This window comes from Biomphalaria glabrata, chromosome 16 (genome assembly GCF_947242115.1).
Source record: "Biomphalaria glabrata chromosome 16, xgBioGlab47.1, whole genome shotgun sequence".
In the NCBI taxonomy this organism is placed as follows: Eukaryota; Metazoa; Mollusca; class Gastropoda; family Planorbidae; genus Biomphalaria; species Biomphalaria glabrata.
The window spans coordinates 16879428-16894435 of record NC_074726.1 but is presented as its reverse complement, the minus strand read 5'-3'; positions in this window follow the sequence as shown (position 1 = coordinate 16894435).

Sequence of the window (15008 nt, the reverse complement as noted above, 5' to 3'; positions counted from 1 at the left end):
CAAATTTGAATGTTTATTTGATCAATATATGAAAAGAATGGACTATAATTAGTATGTTCATGTGTTAAAGTATAAAACTATCTGTGCGAACAGAAGTTTTATCATCTTAGAGTTGAATTAGAGTTTTAGATCTAGGAATGGGTTGCCTGAGCTAGCTAGGAAAACCAGTGACTTGGCAGAATTTAAGTCATTGGTTAATATGCATTACTAAATGCATGACGCGTAGGACGTAATCATCTTCTTTTTTGAAGTAACGTCTGTATTATATAAGATAAGATAGGGACGGGATTATAAAGTAAACAATTAAACGAATTAATTTTTAGTACGCGATTCAATACGGTATTGTCTAATGAAAGAATGTTCGTCAGGAAATCTGTAGTTACATATATAAGGAACTAATTAATGTAAAAAAATGCTTTTGAAACACAAAATTGAAGGTTAATTTTATTATATAATGAAATCAAAGGATCTTTTTTTGTATTTTCATGTGTCAAAGTAAAAAACTATCTGCACAAAGTGTATTTCTTAAAATTAGCTCTAGGTCTAAATCCTTTCGATCTTTTCTCATGTCAACATTGTAGACATGGCCTAGATCCATAAAATACTATAGCTTTAATAGAGTCGGACAACTTTATTTTTTTTTAGGGTCTTAAGTTTGTTTCAGGGCTACGATACATACACTAAGGTCTAAGTTGGTACCCAAGAAACATTCCTGCCAAGTTTTATCAAGATTGGTCAAGCGGTTTTGATGTCTATAAGTAACATACACCTCACATTCTACTTTATAGTATAGATATATCATGTATGTTCCGTTTTAAAAAAAAGTAGAAAGAGATATTAAATACCTATTCAAAAACACATTTCACTTTAAGTACTATATGAAAAGAAAATACTTACACACACACACAATTATTATATTTTATTTAATTTATAATTTTCATCATAAACTGAATGAATGCTCTGTTTGATATTGATTAAAGTGTGCTTAAATAAATGTGAATGTTATATTTCCAGTAAAGTATATGTGTTCTTAATTTAATTACAATAATAGAATTATATATATATCTATATATATAATTCTCTTCTTCCCTCAACAGTTTGGACCAGAAAGATCACTCTCTTATTTTGCGGATAGTTACCCCACGAAAAAAAAAGAGGGGGGAGTACAAGTGGTTATTCACACGTCGCTACGGATGGCTGCGCGCTGGACTGTCAAACCCTGCCCGCTCCCATCCCTCTTCGTCCTGCGGGAGGTTTGGACTAAGAAGTAAACTATCTGAAACATCTGAAACATGTAAAACATTTTACAAACACTAAATAGCAGCGCCGGACTTAATCATTGTGACCAAGAAGTCATGGAAAGAGAACAAGAAATCTACTATGTATATTCACCCGTCACTAAATAGCAGGGCCGAACTTAAGCATTGTGGGGCCCTATGCGAAACGGATTTCGCGGGATCAAGTTTGGGTAGGGAAGCGGACATTAAGTGAAATTTAAGAGTTTTTAATAGAAAATAAATTCGATTATGTATTTTATTCATTCTTTACTACGTACAGAATTACTTTACGAGCCTTGCGTGTAGCAAAGTCATACAGCATGTCATAATAATTCTACGCCGCCGGTTGACTAGTTATATATAAAGGACCTGACCGATTGATTCATTCATCACTTATCCCTTATTCTCCCACTAGAGATGGACGAAAAAATATGACATATAACATGTTATTACTTACCTTGTGCCTAGATCAAATAAGCACCTTTCATGATCATAACTGCAGTGGTTAATTTTCTTTAAAAAGATTTTTTATTTGCAGTTTCGATCAGTGTATTTTATTATTATTTTATTTTCCCTCCTTTTCTCACAAGAAACATAGAGCCCATCAAATAGTTGGAGATAAAACTGAGAAGTCGATTCACTTATTTACCCCACTTCAACTTCACCTAGCCCTTAGTCGGTTCAATTGTTGGGACACCACACATAATCTATCGACTTTCTCCATTTCTCTATGTCATAAATAGAATCTTTTTCAATTCTTTAATGTTGTCTTCGTATCACCTTCGTATCACCTTCTTTGCCTCTTCAGTTTTTTTCCTGTTACTGTTCCCTGAAGGAAGGTCTTTGCGATCACTGAGGACCTTGTGATAATGCCATAAAGTTTTTTTTTTTTTCGTAGTCAGCAGGTAATCGTGGGGCCCAAGGACTATTGTGACCCTATTTTGAATCTCCTCATTGATGAAGTGTTTTAAAAAAAGTGAAAATTAAACCATTTATTCCTTTACATATTGTCTATTTGCGAATCGATAGGGTTAATTGTGTTTGATTAGGTGACATATGTGACACCGTAAAGTAATACAGTTAAGCGTGCTATATCGATGGACAAGGGACTGTACTGATATGAACTTTGGACGTGAATATGTCCCGTGTTATGGTCATGTGATCAGAAGCTTTTGTGGACGAGGGACAGTGTGTAAGGCTGTGCAGTTCAAGACATGACAGCGAGGAAACTGGGGCTGTTAGTCGGCTATGAAGTCGATTCTGGTGAAACGTACGAGTGCAGGAGAGATAGACAGTAGAGTTTAGTACGGCAGTACGGCGATGTACAGTGTAACATTTGTAGTATTTTATTGTGTTGCCAATTGTGTCATATTGGCTGTTCTGTTTACTTATTATTAAAGTAACAGATAATTTGGAACTCTTGTTGTCAAGTTCTTGATGTGTTAGACTGTATGTTGAGCAGTGTTTACAGAAGTGCTGATTAGGAGAGAGAAAAGAATCGTAACATTATACTTAGTGACACGATTAGTTCAGAGTGCCAGATGAGACTATATGTTTTGTTTTGATGTTTACTTGATACCACGATTGTGTTGATCAGACTATGCGTTTCTGATGTTTAATTTCGTATAGTTCTTTAATTTAAACAATTACTGAACACTCAAACAATATCATGATACTGGAGATACAAATGTAAATTATAAATTCAAAACATATCCCACAATAGTATATACAAAGCTTTTATTCTTGAACTAGAAATCACTTTAATAATATACACATTTTGTAAATGTACAATGCATTTGATTTCATTAACCACTTCTACTGCCGTCGTTCAAGTCCCCAAACTATCGATGCATCCCTTTAAATACTTTTTACTATCTACGTCTCTCGCCTTTTGGAACCAACCAATCTCCTTTCACGCGAGTGGAACCACTCCTGCCTGTTATAATATGGAATTTAAGTCATTAACATGTCGCCATGACCTTGTGATGCAAATATTCAAGTAATGAAAGAATAATACTTTTAATTCGAAATGGCCTTGCACGCTTCCGCTCCGTGACATTACTGTAATAACATATGCAAAAAGTAATACAATTGTTCCATTAAATTACAAAACTAATAATTTTAAAAATGTTTCCTAATTCAAAATAGTAATTCATAGTTCAAAATAGTTTACATATCCAATATGACAAAACTTAATAGTAGGCCTACTGAAAAATACATGTCATCTAATCGCATTACTTGTGAAAACAGAATATCTCAATATTAACGTTTTTTTCCACAATTGAAATATAACAAGGTTACAAAGACAGTTTGTGTGGAAACACAAACTGAAAATCGGCCCCCGAAGTGGTCGAAATTCTGTCAAAGACAAATGACAGAGAAGAATGGAGAAAAAAGGTTTACAGATCTTGTGTGGTGCCCCAGCGGTCCAGCAGAACAAAAAATAGGTGAAAGTGAATGTGAAGCCTAGTGAGGACCGGCCTAACTGATGACTTAAAATGAATATCTAATTGATCTAATGGTTTTGTAAAGGGTCAATATCTTATTCCTTAAGAAAAAAACATTTCCGAAAAAAAAAATAAAAAAAAAAAAAATAACAAATTTTTTCCCCCCTTTGGTTAAGTGTAATATGGACACTTTTAATCACTACAGTTCACGCGTTAATATGTATACAGTCCTTGTACATTTGCAACTTTCTTCTTCATAGGTACTTGAAACTGTCCTAGTAATTCTGACGTTTTCTTAGGTACGTAACAATTCAAAATACGTTTAATAATATTGAACTTGGTTTCAAGGAGTTTCGTCCAATTCTGTCTTTTAAAAATGCCACTTCTGTTTTTTCCAATTTAACCTTGCTGTAACTCGACGTACTTTCAACTCGTTGAACATTTCTCTCAGCTCAGGAATATGTTTTACCCATGTTTAATGCAACACACAATAACTGTCTTCAAAAAATCTACTTTCGCTCTGCCCAAACAAGAACTGTCCAAAACCTACACTCAATCTTTCCTTTCACGACTGTTGAGTGTTGACGTGGAAAAACGATCCGAGCAAAAAAAATGGATTTTGAATGTTCAATGATGCACTGTCCTAGTAAATAATTCACGTCTTTCTGAAGCAAATCTGTATTGTGCAAAGGTCAAGTATATAAACGTAGTTTGGCAAGCATGTCACTTCTTATAAGTTGATTAATAGATTTTAGGAAACATAAAAGCCATCTTGCAGAAATTCAGATAAACAACCAAACCGTAGAGCAAGTACAAGAATATAAATACCTAGGTACAACTATCAACAATTAGCATCTATATAAAAGTCTCAGTGCGGATTCAGGAGTGATAGATCCACCCAGTGGGGGTGCGGGAGGTGCGGTCCGCACCGGGTGACACCCATTAGGGGGGGTGACTCCCGAGTAAAAAATGCACTTTGTGAATAACTTACCATTTAAAAAAATTAACGACAGTGGCTAAATATTGGAACATGTTAATCACAATTAATAAGTAGATCTATATTTTTTTTTTTCATTTCGACTAAACATATTTTAATTATTTAATGAAATTCTATCAAAAAGTTTAAAATGCTATATCATACTTAACGTATCAAGGAAAACGTGAAACGTTATCTTCAGATAGTTAACAGCTACATATATGTATAAGAACACTGCTTTGATTTTTTAAAAAATGTTTAAATCGAATCTATTGAATTTAGCATCGTAATACCAGGACGCCATCTGTCACTGTCACTGTTTAACAAATTACGAAATTCTTCAGGCCTAAAATATTATTGAAATTTCACATATAATTAAATTTTGTAGAATGGGAAGTAAATAAGTAGTCATTGAGATTTTTGAAGTTGATGATGTTATTTCCTTTTTTACTGTAAAAGAAGCTGTAGCCAAGATGAACGAATTATTACAATGTGTCAGTCGAATGATATACTTGATTATTGTAGGGAATTTTTCTTCTTGGCTAGTGCCAAGAATGGTTCTGATGCTTCCTTATGTGGACGATTTAGTCACTTAATAGTAAAAGCACTGTATGATTTTGTTGTCGACTATTTTCAACTAATTGTATAGAAATGAAATAGAAATGTGTCACTTAATTTGATAAGTGCTTGAAATTAAGTCCAATATTAGAAAATTAAAAGACGCATGAAGATTTCATCTGGATTTGAAAATTGGAAAATAAGGTCATTCGGCTACAAACACATTTGACAAGGAACCCGTGACTGATTGATGTCAAGAAGAAAACAATGAAAGGATATATTGCTCGGACTGTTTCTATAAAAGCATAGTAGGCCTATTTGACATTTTGTAACTATATTAACAACGAGTCTTTATTGTAAAGAATTTCTATTAGATGATGGAAATGTTATGTTGATAACACCCATAGCTGAAAGTAGCCTACATCTGTAATGTTAAAAAGTTTATAAATGTTTTAGCAAACGACGAAAAAGATAAAAGTCAGAATGACTGTAAGCACCTTTGTATATTGTTATATTGTTAGACAAAAAACCTGATATAGCACACGATATGTCCAACATTTACTCAATCTATCTGGTCAACATTCTGGTTCAGAAATTCGCCTTTTGCCGAGCATTTTTTGTTACGACTGAAATACTTTAACGTTCTAAAATTATTGCCGCTAGAGGCGCGGCCTAACATCTTTTATTTGACATATCTTTAATTTGTTTGGGTTTTTTTGGCCGGGGGGGGGGAGATGTACAAGAAGGCCAAAGATACAAAAGAGTAGGCTTTTTTTAAAACTATTGACAATGTGGTGACTAATTAAACCTTTTCTTTAACATAGGCATACCATTTTAGGCAAAGTGTTATATTAAAAAAAGGCATTGTGGTTCAGAAGAAAAAAATATTAAAAACAAGAAGAAAATGTCAGGCGAGCGATCACAAGATGCCGGACTCACTATTTAAGAAGAGAAAAAGAGGTTCATTCTTATCTGCGTTGATCGTTTTTTAACTCTGAGCTTCAGCTCCTACTGGGAGCAATCATTGATGTAGCAGATACATAAGGAGTAATTGAAACGAAAAAGTCTTTAGTTCATCAACCGACGAAGTATTGTAGATGTCAGTTTCAAAATATTGGCGTACATGATGATTTTTCAAAAGGCGACATTCGAGCAGAAATACCAAGACTGAGAAAGGATCTAAAGGCAACAAAAGTTATTCTTGAAGAAAATAAAAGTTGACATTTCATGATATATAAGACCTTAAAAAATATCTCTAAATAATTTAACAAAGCCTTCAACCGTTTTTTACCATCTACTTATCTATGGCGTCTCATGTGGAAAAGGATTTTTAAAATTAAAATTAAGAACTTTTTGAGACAAATAAACAAAAGACACTTTCACAAAAGGGGAATTTAAAAAAAAAAATGAAATCGTTACAGACATTAACTTCAAGTTAATGATACGTTTTCAAGTTTGAAAACCAGAAAAAAAAAATACAGTGCAATTTACTTATGATTGCATTGTTTCAAAATTGAACTATAGATTAACGGCAATGTCTTCAATTCTAAAGATTAAGGATGCGTGCAGAGTTTCACAAGTAAACCCAGTGAACTTTAGATAAATTGTATTAACAACTGAATTTTAAAATTTAATACACACTCATTTTATAGTTTTTTGTTGAACAATCAAATGACGTAGGTTATCCATTCATAGAGAGAGACAGACCCCTTTACATTGATTTTGTTGATCTTACTAAAGCATTTGACATGGTCAGCAGAAGTGGCCTTTTCAAACTCCTAAGGAAAATAGGCTACCCTCCCAAACTTCAGAAGTTCATTAAGTGCTTTTATGAGGAAACAGATTGCACTGTCAAATTCAATGGAGCCCAATCAGCACCTTTTGAGGTTTGCAGTGGTGTCAAGCATGGATGTGTGCTCGCACCTACTCTGTTTGGCATATTCTTCTCCTGTCTACTGCATTATGCGTACAGCAATATCAACGAAGGTGTGTTTCTCCATACAAGATCCTCTGGAAAACTATTTAATGTATCAAGACTGCGGGCAAAAAAAAAAAGGTAAGAAAGATGATGCAGCAATTGTGGCTGATTCTGATATCCAGCTTCAGTCCCTGGTTGACAAACTATCTGCTGCTTGCCAGAAGTTCGGCTTAAATATTAGTCAAAGCAAGACTAAGATGTAATTATGACGTATGAAGTATTTTCTAGACTTGCAGTGTTGTCTGTATCATCATTGTATTTCTGTAACATGTTAATGTGATACTTTTTTTTCTGGTTGATGTCAATTTCATCAGTAATGTTTCTAATGACAGTAAATGGTCTTTGCCACTTGGTGAACAGCTTCTTGGTTTTGTCAGGTAGTAGTAAATGAACTTTGTATCCTAGTTTTAACTGTCTAAGTCTTCTGGTTTTATTTACTCTCGTTTGAGTAACTTTGCTTTAGCAGTAACTTCTTTAGCTTGTTGATATTCTTTGATGACAATGTTCCTAGTATCGATGAAATGTTGGCGAAGTTGATGTATCTGAATTTGACTGAAGAAAAGATTCTTTGATATCTGCTTCCGAAGTCTAGACTAGCTCTTAAGAGTTTTAAATTATAAGTTTAGGTCTAGTGTTAAATCTAGATGTCCATAGAATGAACACACCAATAAATAATGGCACAAGTATGTATTGCCCGCTGGCTGAATCAAAAGCATCGTACATCGAAGCAGCTGGCGGTGTAATTGTTTCGATACATGGTTTGAACTAAACAGGTTTTTTAAATTATTTAATTATATATTCAAAGTTTAATAATGGATGTATTTTTTTTTTAAAAGTATTTTTAGCGGCCCCCGTAAGGGGAAAAAGCCGCTATTAGGTTTGTGCAAAATGTCCGTCTGTCCGTCTGTCCGTCTGTCACACTCAGATCTCGAAAACTAGAAGAGATATGAAAAATATTATTTCATCATTAAATCCGGCTTGAAAAGTTTAGGTGCAACGGCTACTTTTGGTTTTCTAAAAGCAAACCGTTTAATTTATAAAGTTAATTATGCAAGCGATTTTTTCATAAAAATACACCAATTCTAAAACAATTACGTAAATGTAAGGGAGGCAATGTTACAATATGCTAACACAGATGGACAATTTTTGTGTATTTTCAGTATCACTAAGTCAAATATATTTTTAAAATGTACAGGAAATGTTTACAACAAATACAAATAATAGTTAAAGACGTTTTTTTCTGGTCAACTAGCTGCTAAAATTAAAAGAAAACATTTCTGTTTGTTTATAAAGGCTAATAATGCACTTTGTATGTAAATATCACGCACATTTTTTTAAATGGACTTTTTATGCAGCGATTTTCGTGCAGTAGCGTAACGTCGCAACATGATCAGGTGCTAAACCAATTCCTTAAACTTTTTTTAAAAATCAGATTTTATTTATTTTTTGTTTAGTGCCCCCATCCGAATAAAAGAATCTTATTTTTGTGCGTTTTGTCTGTTTGTCGGTCTGTCCGTCACGATTAGATTTAAAAAACTAGAACTCTAAAAGCTTTTGAAAATCGGATTTACCCTTTAATGTTCCTCCCATAACATCTCAATAGTTTTAAGTATCTAAAATTGATTGTTCCGGATTTTTTTGTGCAAAACTAATCAACGCCAACAAATGTTTGTTGGCTCTTCTAACTTATATTGCATTCAATTTCCATGCTTAAACGTTGCAAAAACACATTATAAATAATATGTTGTTCCGTTTTTTATGTAAATAGCATATTAATGCTAAATCAAAATCTCTATACTGACTTATATTTCATTAAGTGTAAAAATGTTCCGGATATTGTTTTATAAAACATGAATTATGCCTAATGATTGTTTGAAATCGCATAAGGCTTTTTAAAAAAGTAATTTACTAGAATTGATTACTGAAAATTACTTTTTAGACATTTAATTTTCTTGTAAAACATAACATAGAAGTTTTGTAATCGAAAAAGAAAGTTCCGGATTTTGTTTCTTACAAATAGTCGCCAGAAATTTCCGAATTTATTTAAAAATCTACTAATGCCAAATAATTGTTTGAACTCCCTCTTCTAATTAATAAACAAATAATCTTCTCATTTACGAAATAATGTTTTTACGGATTTTTATGAAAAATATTTTAACTCACTACTCTCTTACAGTACATTTAACTTTCTACCTAAAACATTAAAAAATCTAATTATCGTTAATATTATGTTCCGATTTTTAAGGAAAACAGAATCCAAACACCAAAGTAAGGTATGAAAATCTCTCCACGTGGCTGTAGTACATCTAATTTTTATACGAGACCATCCAAAAAATTTAATTAACGGTATTACATTTATCTGAAATTCTCTTTTTCTTTTACTATTTATACAAACATCCGGAACAATCTATTATATAAACTTTTCAATTGTGTTCATATCTAAAAATTATTGCGATGTTTTGAAACGTAAAATAAAGGTTAATCAATTTTTAATAACTTTTAGTTGTTTTTTTTATATCAAGATAACGGACAGACCGACTGACAGACAAAACGCAAAAACAATGTGGCTTTGATCCTTTTTTAAATAATATCTATTAGAACTCAGTGCACCAATGTCTATGAACCCTCGTTAAATATCTCGTGTAAATAAAGACATTTTTTTTTAATGGTACCAGTACTAGCCTATTGTGAGGTAATGGAATTTTTTTTCTTTGACGTCATATGAATGGACTCTTTAAATGTAATGTTAAAAGAACGCACTCGGTGCACCAATGTCTATTAACCCTCGAAAAAATTGCTTGTATTAATGAAAACATATTTTAGTCTAACTAAGCCGTGTGACGTAGTGTTTTTTTTTCCTTTGACGTCACATGGAATGAATTCTTTAAATGAAATGCTAAAAGAACGCACTCGGTGCACCAATGTCTATGAACACTCGAGAAATGGCTCGTGTTGATAAAGGTGATTTTTAGTCTAGCTAGGCCTTGTGACGTAGTGTTTTTTTTTTCCTTTGACGTCATATGGAATGAATTCTTTAAATGAAATGCTAAAAGAACGCACTCGGTGCACCAATGTCTATGAACACTCGATAAAAGGCTCGTAATGATGAAGGCGATTTTTATTCTAGCTAGGCCGTGTGACGTAGTGTTTTTTTTCCTTTGACGTCATATGGAATGAATTCTTTAAATGAAATGCTTCAAGAACGCACTCGGTGCACCAAAGTCTATGAACACTCGATAAATGGCTCTTATAGATGAAGGCGATTTTTAGTCTAGCTAGGCCGTGTGACGTAGTGTTTTTTTTTCCCTCTGACGTTATATGGAATTAATTCTTCAAATGAAATTAAAAAAGAACTCGGTATAGTAATGTTTATTAAGCCTCGTTATGTGACTCGCGTTTAAAAAAGGAATGATATCTTGATTTAGATCTAATCTAGATTTTTTAAACTAGATCTAGATTTTTATTACAGTATATCTAGATCTGGATTTATATTCTAATTAAAATTATTTTAGAGTCTAGATCTAGAATTTCTAGATCTAGTTTAGACTAAAATAGACTAGATTAAGATGTAGAATTTCAATTTCTAAACTTAAAGTGTAAAAAAAAAGTGTAGATTTTCATTTCCAAACGTTTTGATCAATATTGTAATGTTTTAATATACTAAAACTAATCTACTATTTTTTTATTAAATTTAAATTTAAATTTACGGCAAATGAATCTTTGAAACATTATTACTTTTGACCATCGGATGGCTGCCTGGTCGTGCGGTTTGCGCGCTGGACTGTCGTTCAGATTTATGGATGGCCCAGGGTTCAAACCCTGCCCGCTCCCATCCCCCGTCGTCCTGCGGGAGGTTTGGACTAGGAAGTAATTATCTTCAACTCTGAAGGAACATCCGAAACGTGTAAAACATTTTACATCAAAATTAAATCACCTCTTGAATATTATTTGCGAATATGCAGATCCGACAGGGATCCGACTTCGACGGGGGCCGCCTCTGAGTTTGTGTAACACAAACTCTCTTTGTAATCTTGTTTAAAATGTTTTTCTTGTTTTTTATGACAGTTATTTTTACTTTGTCAAATTATTTCAAATTATTATTTTGATTTTGTATTGTGTTCAAGACTATGAAACTTCAAGTCATCATTAATTCAGTGTTTTCTTCTAAACTCATTGTGTCACAGTGACGTCATTCTCCCATTGTTTCGTCACACTTGAAATTAATCATCTCTTTTCACGCTCGATGACGCCACCTTAGATATGACCTCCAATTTATTTCAGACGACTTCCCGTAGTGCTGTTACTAGGATCTATGGCGCCCTTGTAGCCTTCAAACAGAGCCAGTGACCTTCCAGATACTCCTCCCCCTTTGGAATCGAGACACCACCAGAAATTATCAAAAAGGTTTTTCCAAACCCATCAGTCGTTATTGCTTTTGAATTTCTAAAAGTTTTTCACGACATTGAAATGTCAATCAAATATTAATCAATAAATATTGAGATATAACAATCAGATATTAAGTCCACGGAACTGTTAACAGTAGAAGGGGCAAAGGCAAGTATCTGATGACTAAACCAGAAAGCATGGGACAGGAGTGCTAACTACCCACTAGGAGAAGAAACTCTAAATTCAAACCTCGGCTGCATTGCGGCTAAACTTAAACACAGGAAAGGCTTTGGGAGTCAGTATTGGACTTTAATTCCGAAAATGTCAACCATGAGCATAAGGTAAATGTTGTCCATCTAAATGTGTGATGTGCTACATCATATCTAGGCGAGTGATCGGCCCCGCTCCACTAAGGCTAGAACAGAGAGAGTTAAAAACTTCTTTATTCCACTGTCACCGAGGCCTACATATGAGCCCAATGCATCAAGCGTTAGTTTTGAATATGTGTTTCTGTTGTTATTTCTCTTGTGGGTAAATTGTTTGCGTTTATATTGCTATTGCTTGTCTGAATGTTTATTATTTGGACCAATCAAGTCATCTTTTCCACTGAGGATACTGTAACTTACCTTTTTTTTCAGCATTTTTGTTTGAGTGTATTCTTTTCATAAATATGTAATTGTATGTACTAATATAATAGTGATAGTGAAACGAAGAGATCGGAATCAATGAATCGATCTGATTCGTGGCGACTCTAAGCCGATTAGATCGTTAAACGTAACTGTCGTGGAATATCGATTTGATGGGGAAAACAGCAAGAGAACACATTATTAACATTATTGAATTCTGCCTTGGGAAAGTAATATGTTGGTACAACAAAACACTTTCAACGGCCCTAATACATTTTGAATGAGAAAGAATATTTTGTAGTCATCTGCATTACTGCAGAATCAATCTTAAAATAAAGTATTAGCAGGGCGAGAATCACGACAGAGCATAGTCTTACTTTGAAAGGGGCCGTCTTCAAGCTCACAAACACACACAAAAAAATACAATTTACAACAAAAACGAGTAGGCCTACAAAATATATTTTAAAGGAGAAAATTGAGATTTCTTTAAAAGAAAAAGTCTTGCCCACAGCCTCCACCCAGCCCTGTTTATAATACTTGATTATTATGCTCTGCAATATATTCAGACGTTTTGTTGCATAGTTTTCAGACGCTTAGAAGAGTACATTAGGCCTAGGTTATTGTGATTATAGTTTGAATCTACAATTTATCTCCGAATATTGCTTGTATCGAAAGATCAATATTCTCATGTCTATAAGCTGAGCTGTCCTGAAACTGGTCTAAATTATGTTATTAGGAAAGAAGAGGTAGAGATAATAAGGCGTTTATATTTTAGAGATCCATGTCCACGTTTTGCCCACCCTTCCACGAAGATACGAGTTGAATAGAGGTATTGTAATAGACAAAAACAACATTAAAATATTTTTTTTCTTACAATAACTATATAATGTTGCTTTTTAAAAACGTTTTTTCAATGTTTTAGCGGCCATCGAAAGGGGAAAAGACGCTATTGGTTTTGTGTGGCCTGTCTGTCCGTCTGTCCGTTCGTCCCTAACCCTAAGACTTCTTCATTTATAAAGCAAGCTTCATTCTTAGATTCGCGCATTGGTACAAAAAATTTGCAGTTAAGGTCACAATGGAAAACGTATCAATGGATCTTTATAAAATAGATTTTCCATTTATTAACTAACTCATGGAATATAATACTGATTCAAATGTTGTTTTAAAAAAATAATTTTGCTACGAACTTTTAGTTATAAGTTTTAAACATAACGAACTACTTTTATAGCGCGTAATTATAAAATATCCTCATTATAGGGGCCTACATTTGACAGTCTAAATAAGACTAAAGTCATACGAGTTCTAGTAGATTCTATATCAAGATTCTATATCTATTTCTGATCTAGATCTAGACTTTGATCTAAATCTAGACTTAGATCTAGTTCTAGATCTAGACCTAGATTTAGATCTTGATCTTTATTTAGTTCTAGAACTAGGTCTAGATCTAGCTAGATGTAGGTCTAGTTTGTATGACAACGGAGATATTAATTTTTATTTGCGAGGGGGAAGTCTTGTCAAGTCCTTTGTATACAAATGTAGCTAGCTCACCACCCAAAGTAATTTAGGTCAGAAATTATTTTTTTTCGTGTTGCCAACTAAACTAATTTTGTAAGAAGAATACATCTTTTTTAGTTTCTCTTTATTAGTGTAACATGTTATTAATTTTGAATGTATGGATAAGGTTAATAATTATTATTTAAAAAATATAAGTGTACTCTAAATGAATATATGGAGATGCTGTGGCTTAGGGGTAAAGCACTTGGAACCGGAAGTCCCGTGTTCAAATCCTGGTGAAGACTCTCGGTGGACCACTTCGGGAGCCGATTTTGAGTTTGTGTTTCCATACAAACTGTCTTTGTAACCTTGTGTTGTTTTTTTTTTGTTTCTTGGAACGCTTCCCCACATATAATTCTGGCCCAGATATCGCCCCGCAAATAGCCCTTCATACACTCGATGACTATTACTATTCTTTGGCGCATTGTGATTCAGGATAGACCCAATCACGAGTTTTTGTATTCTGGGAAGTATCACTGGAGCAAAGACTTTGCCTACAATACTTAGGAGGGAGATTCCCCTGTAATTAGCCAACTAGTTAAATGATTTCTATTGTCGCATTTTGTACACCAATGATTTTCAATCCGATAGTCCTTTTTGCTCCTTCACAAAATTCGCTGATGATGCGGCTCGCCTTGCCCTGCTCTCAGAGAGCTCAGACGTAAATGAGTATTTCAGAGAAATATAATACATTGAAAAATACTGTAAAGATAATTTTTTATTATTAAATTTAAAAAAAACAACAAAGAAATGATAATCGATTTTTGTAGGGAAAAGAAGGAAAATGATATTGTTTCTGTAGCTGGAGAGACTATTGAAATAGTGCAAACAATACCTTGGTACTATCCTAGACAATAAACTAAATTTTACTGCAAATACTGATTATATCAGCAAAAAAGGGCAGCAAAGATAACGATTACTAAAAAAACTGTCCTCGTTTAATGTGAGCGAAAAGGCCTTGGCTATGTTTTATCACGCTCACATCTGCAATATTTTAAGTTTTAGTGTCACTGCCTGGTATGGCAATCTGAGCATTAAAAATAAAAATAAACTTTATAGAATCCTAAATGCTGCTGGTAAAATCATTGGCAAAAAACAAACCCCATTTGGGCAGATGTTTGAGACATACAGCTATAAAAAAGCTAAGAAGATCCTAGAAATAAAGAATCACCCTTTGTGTCAGGATTTTGTGATTTTACCATCACA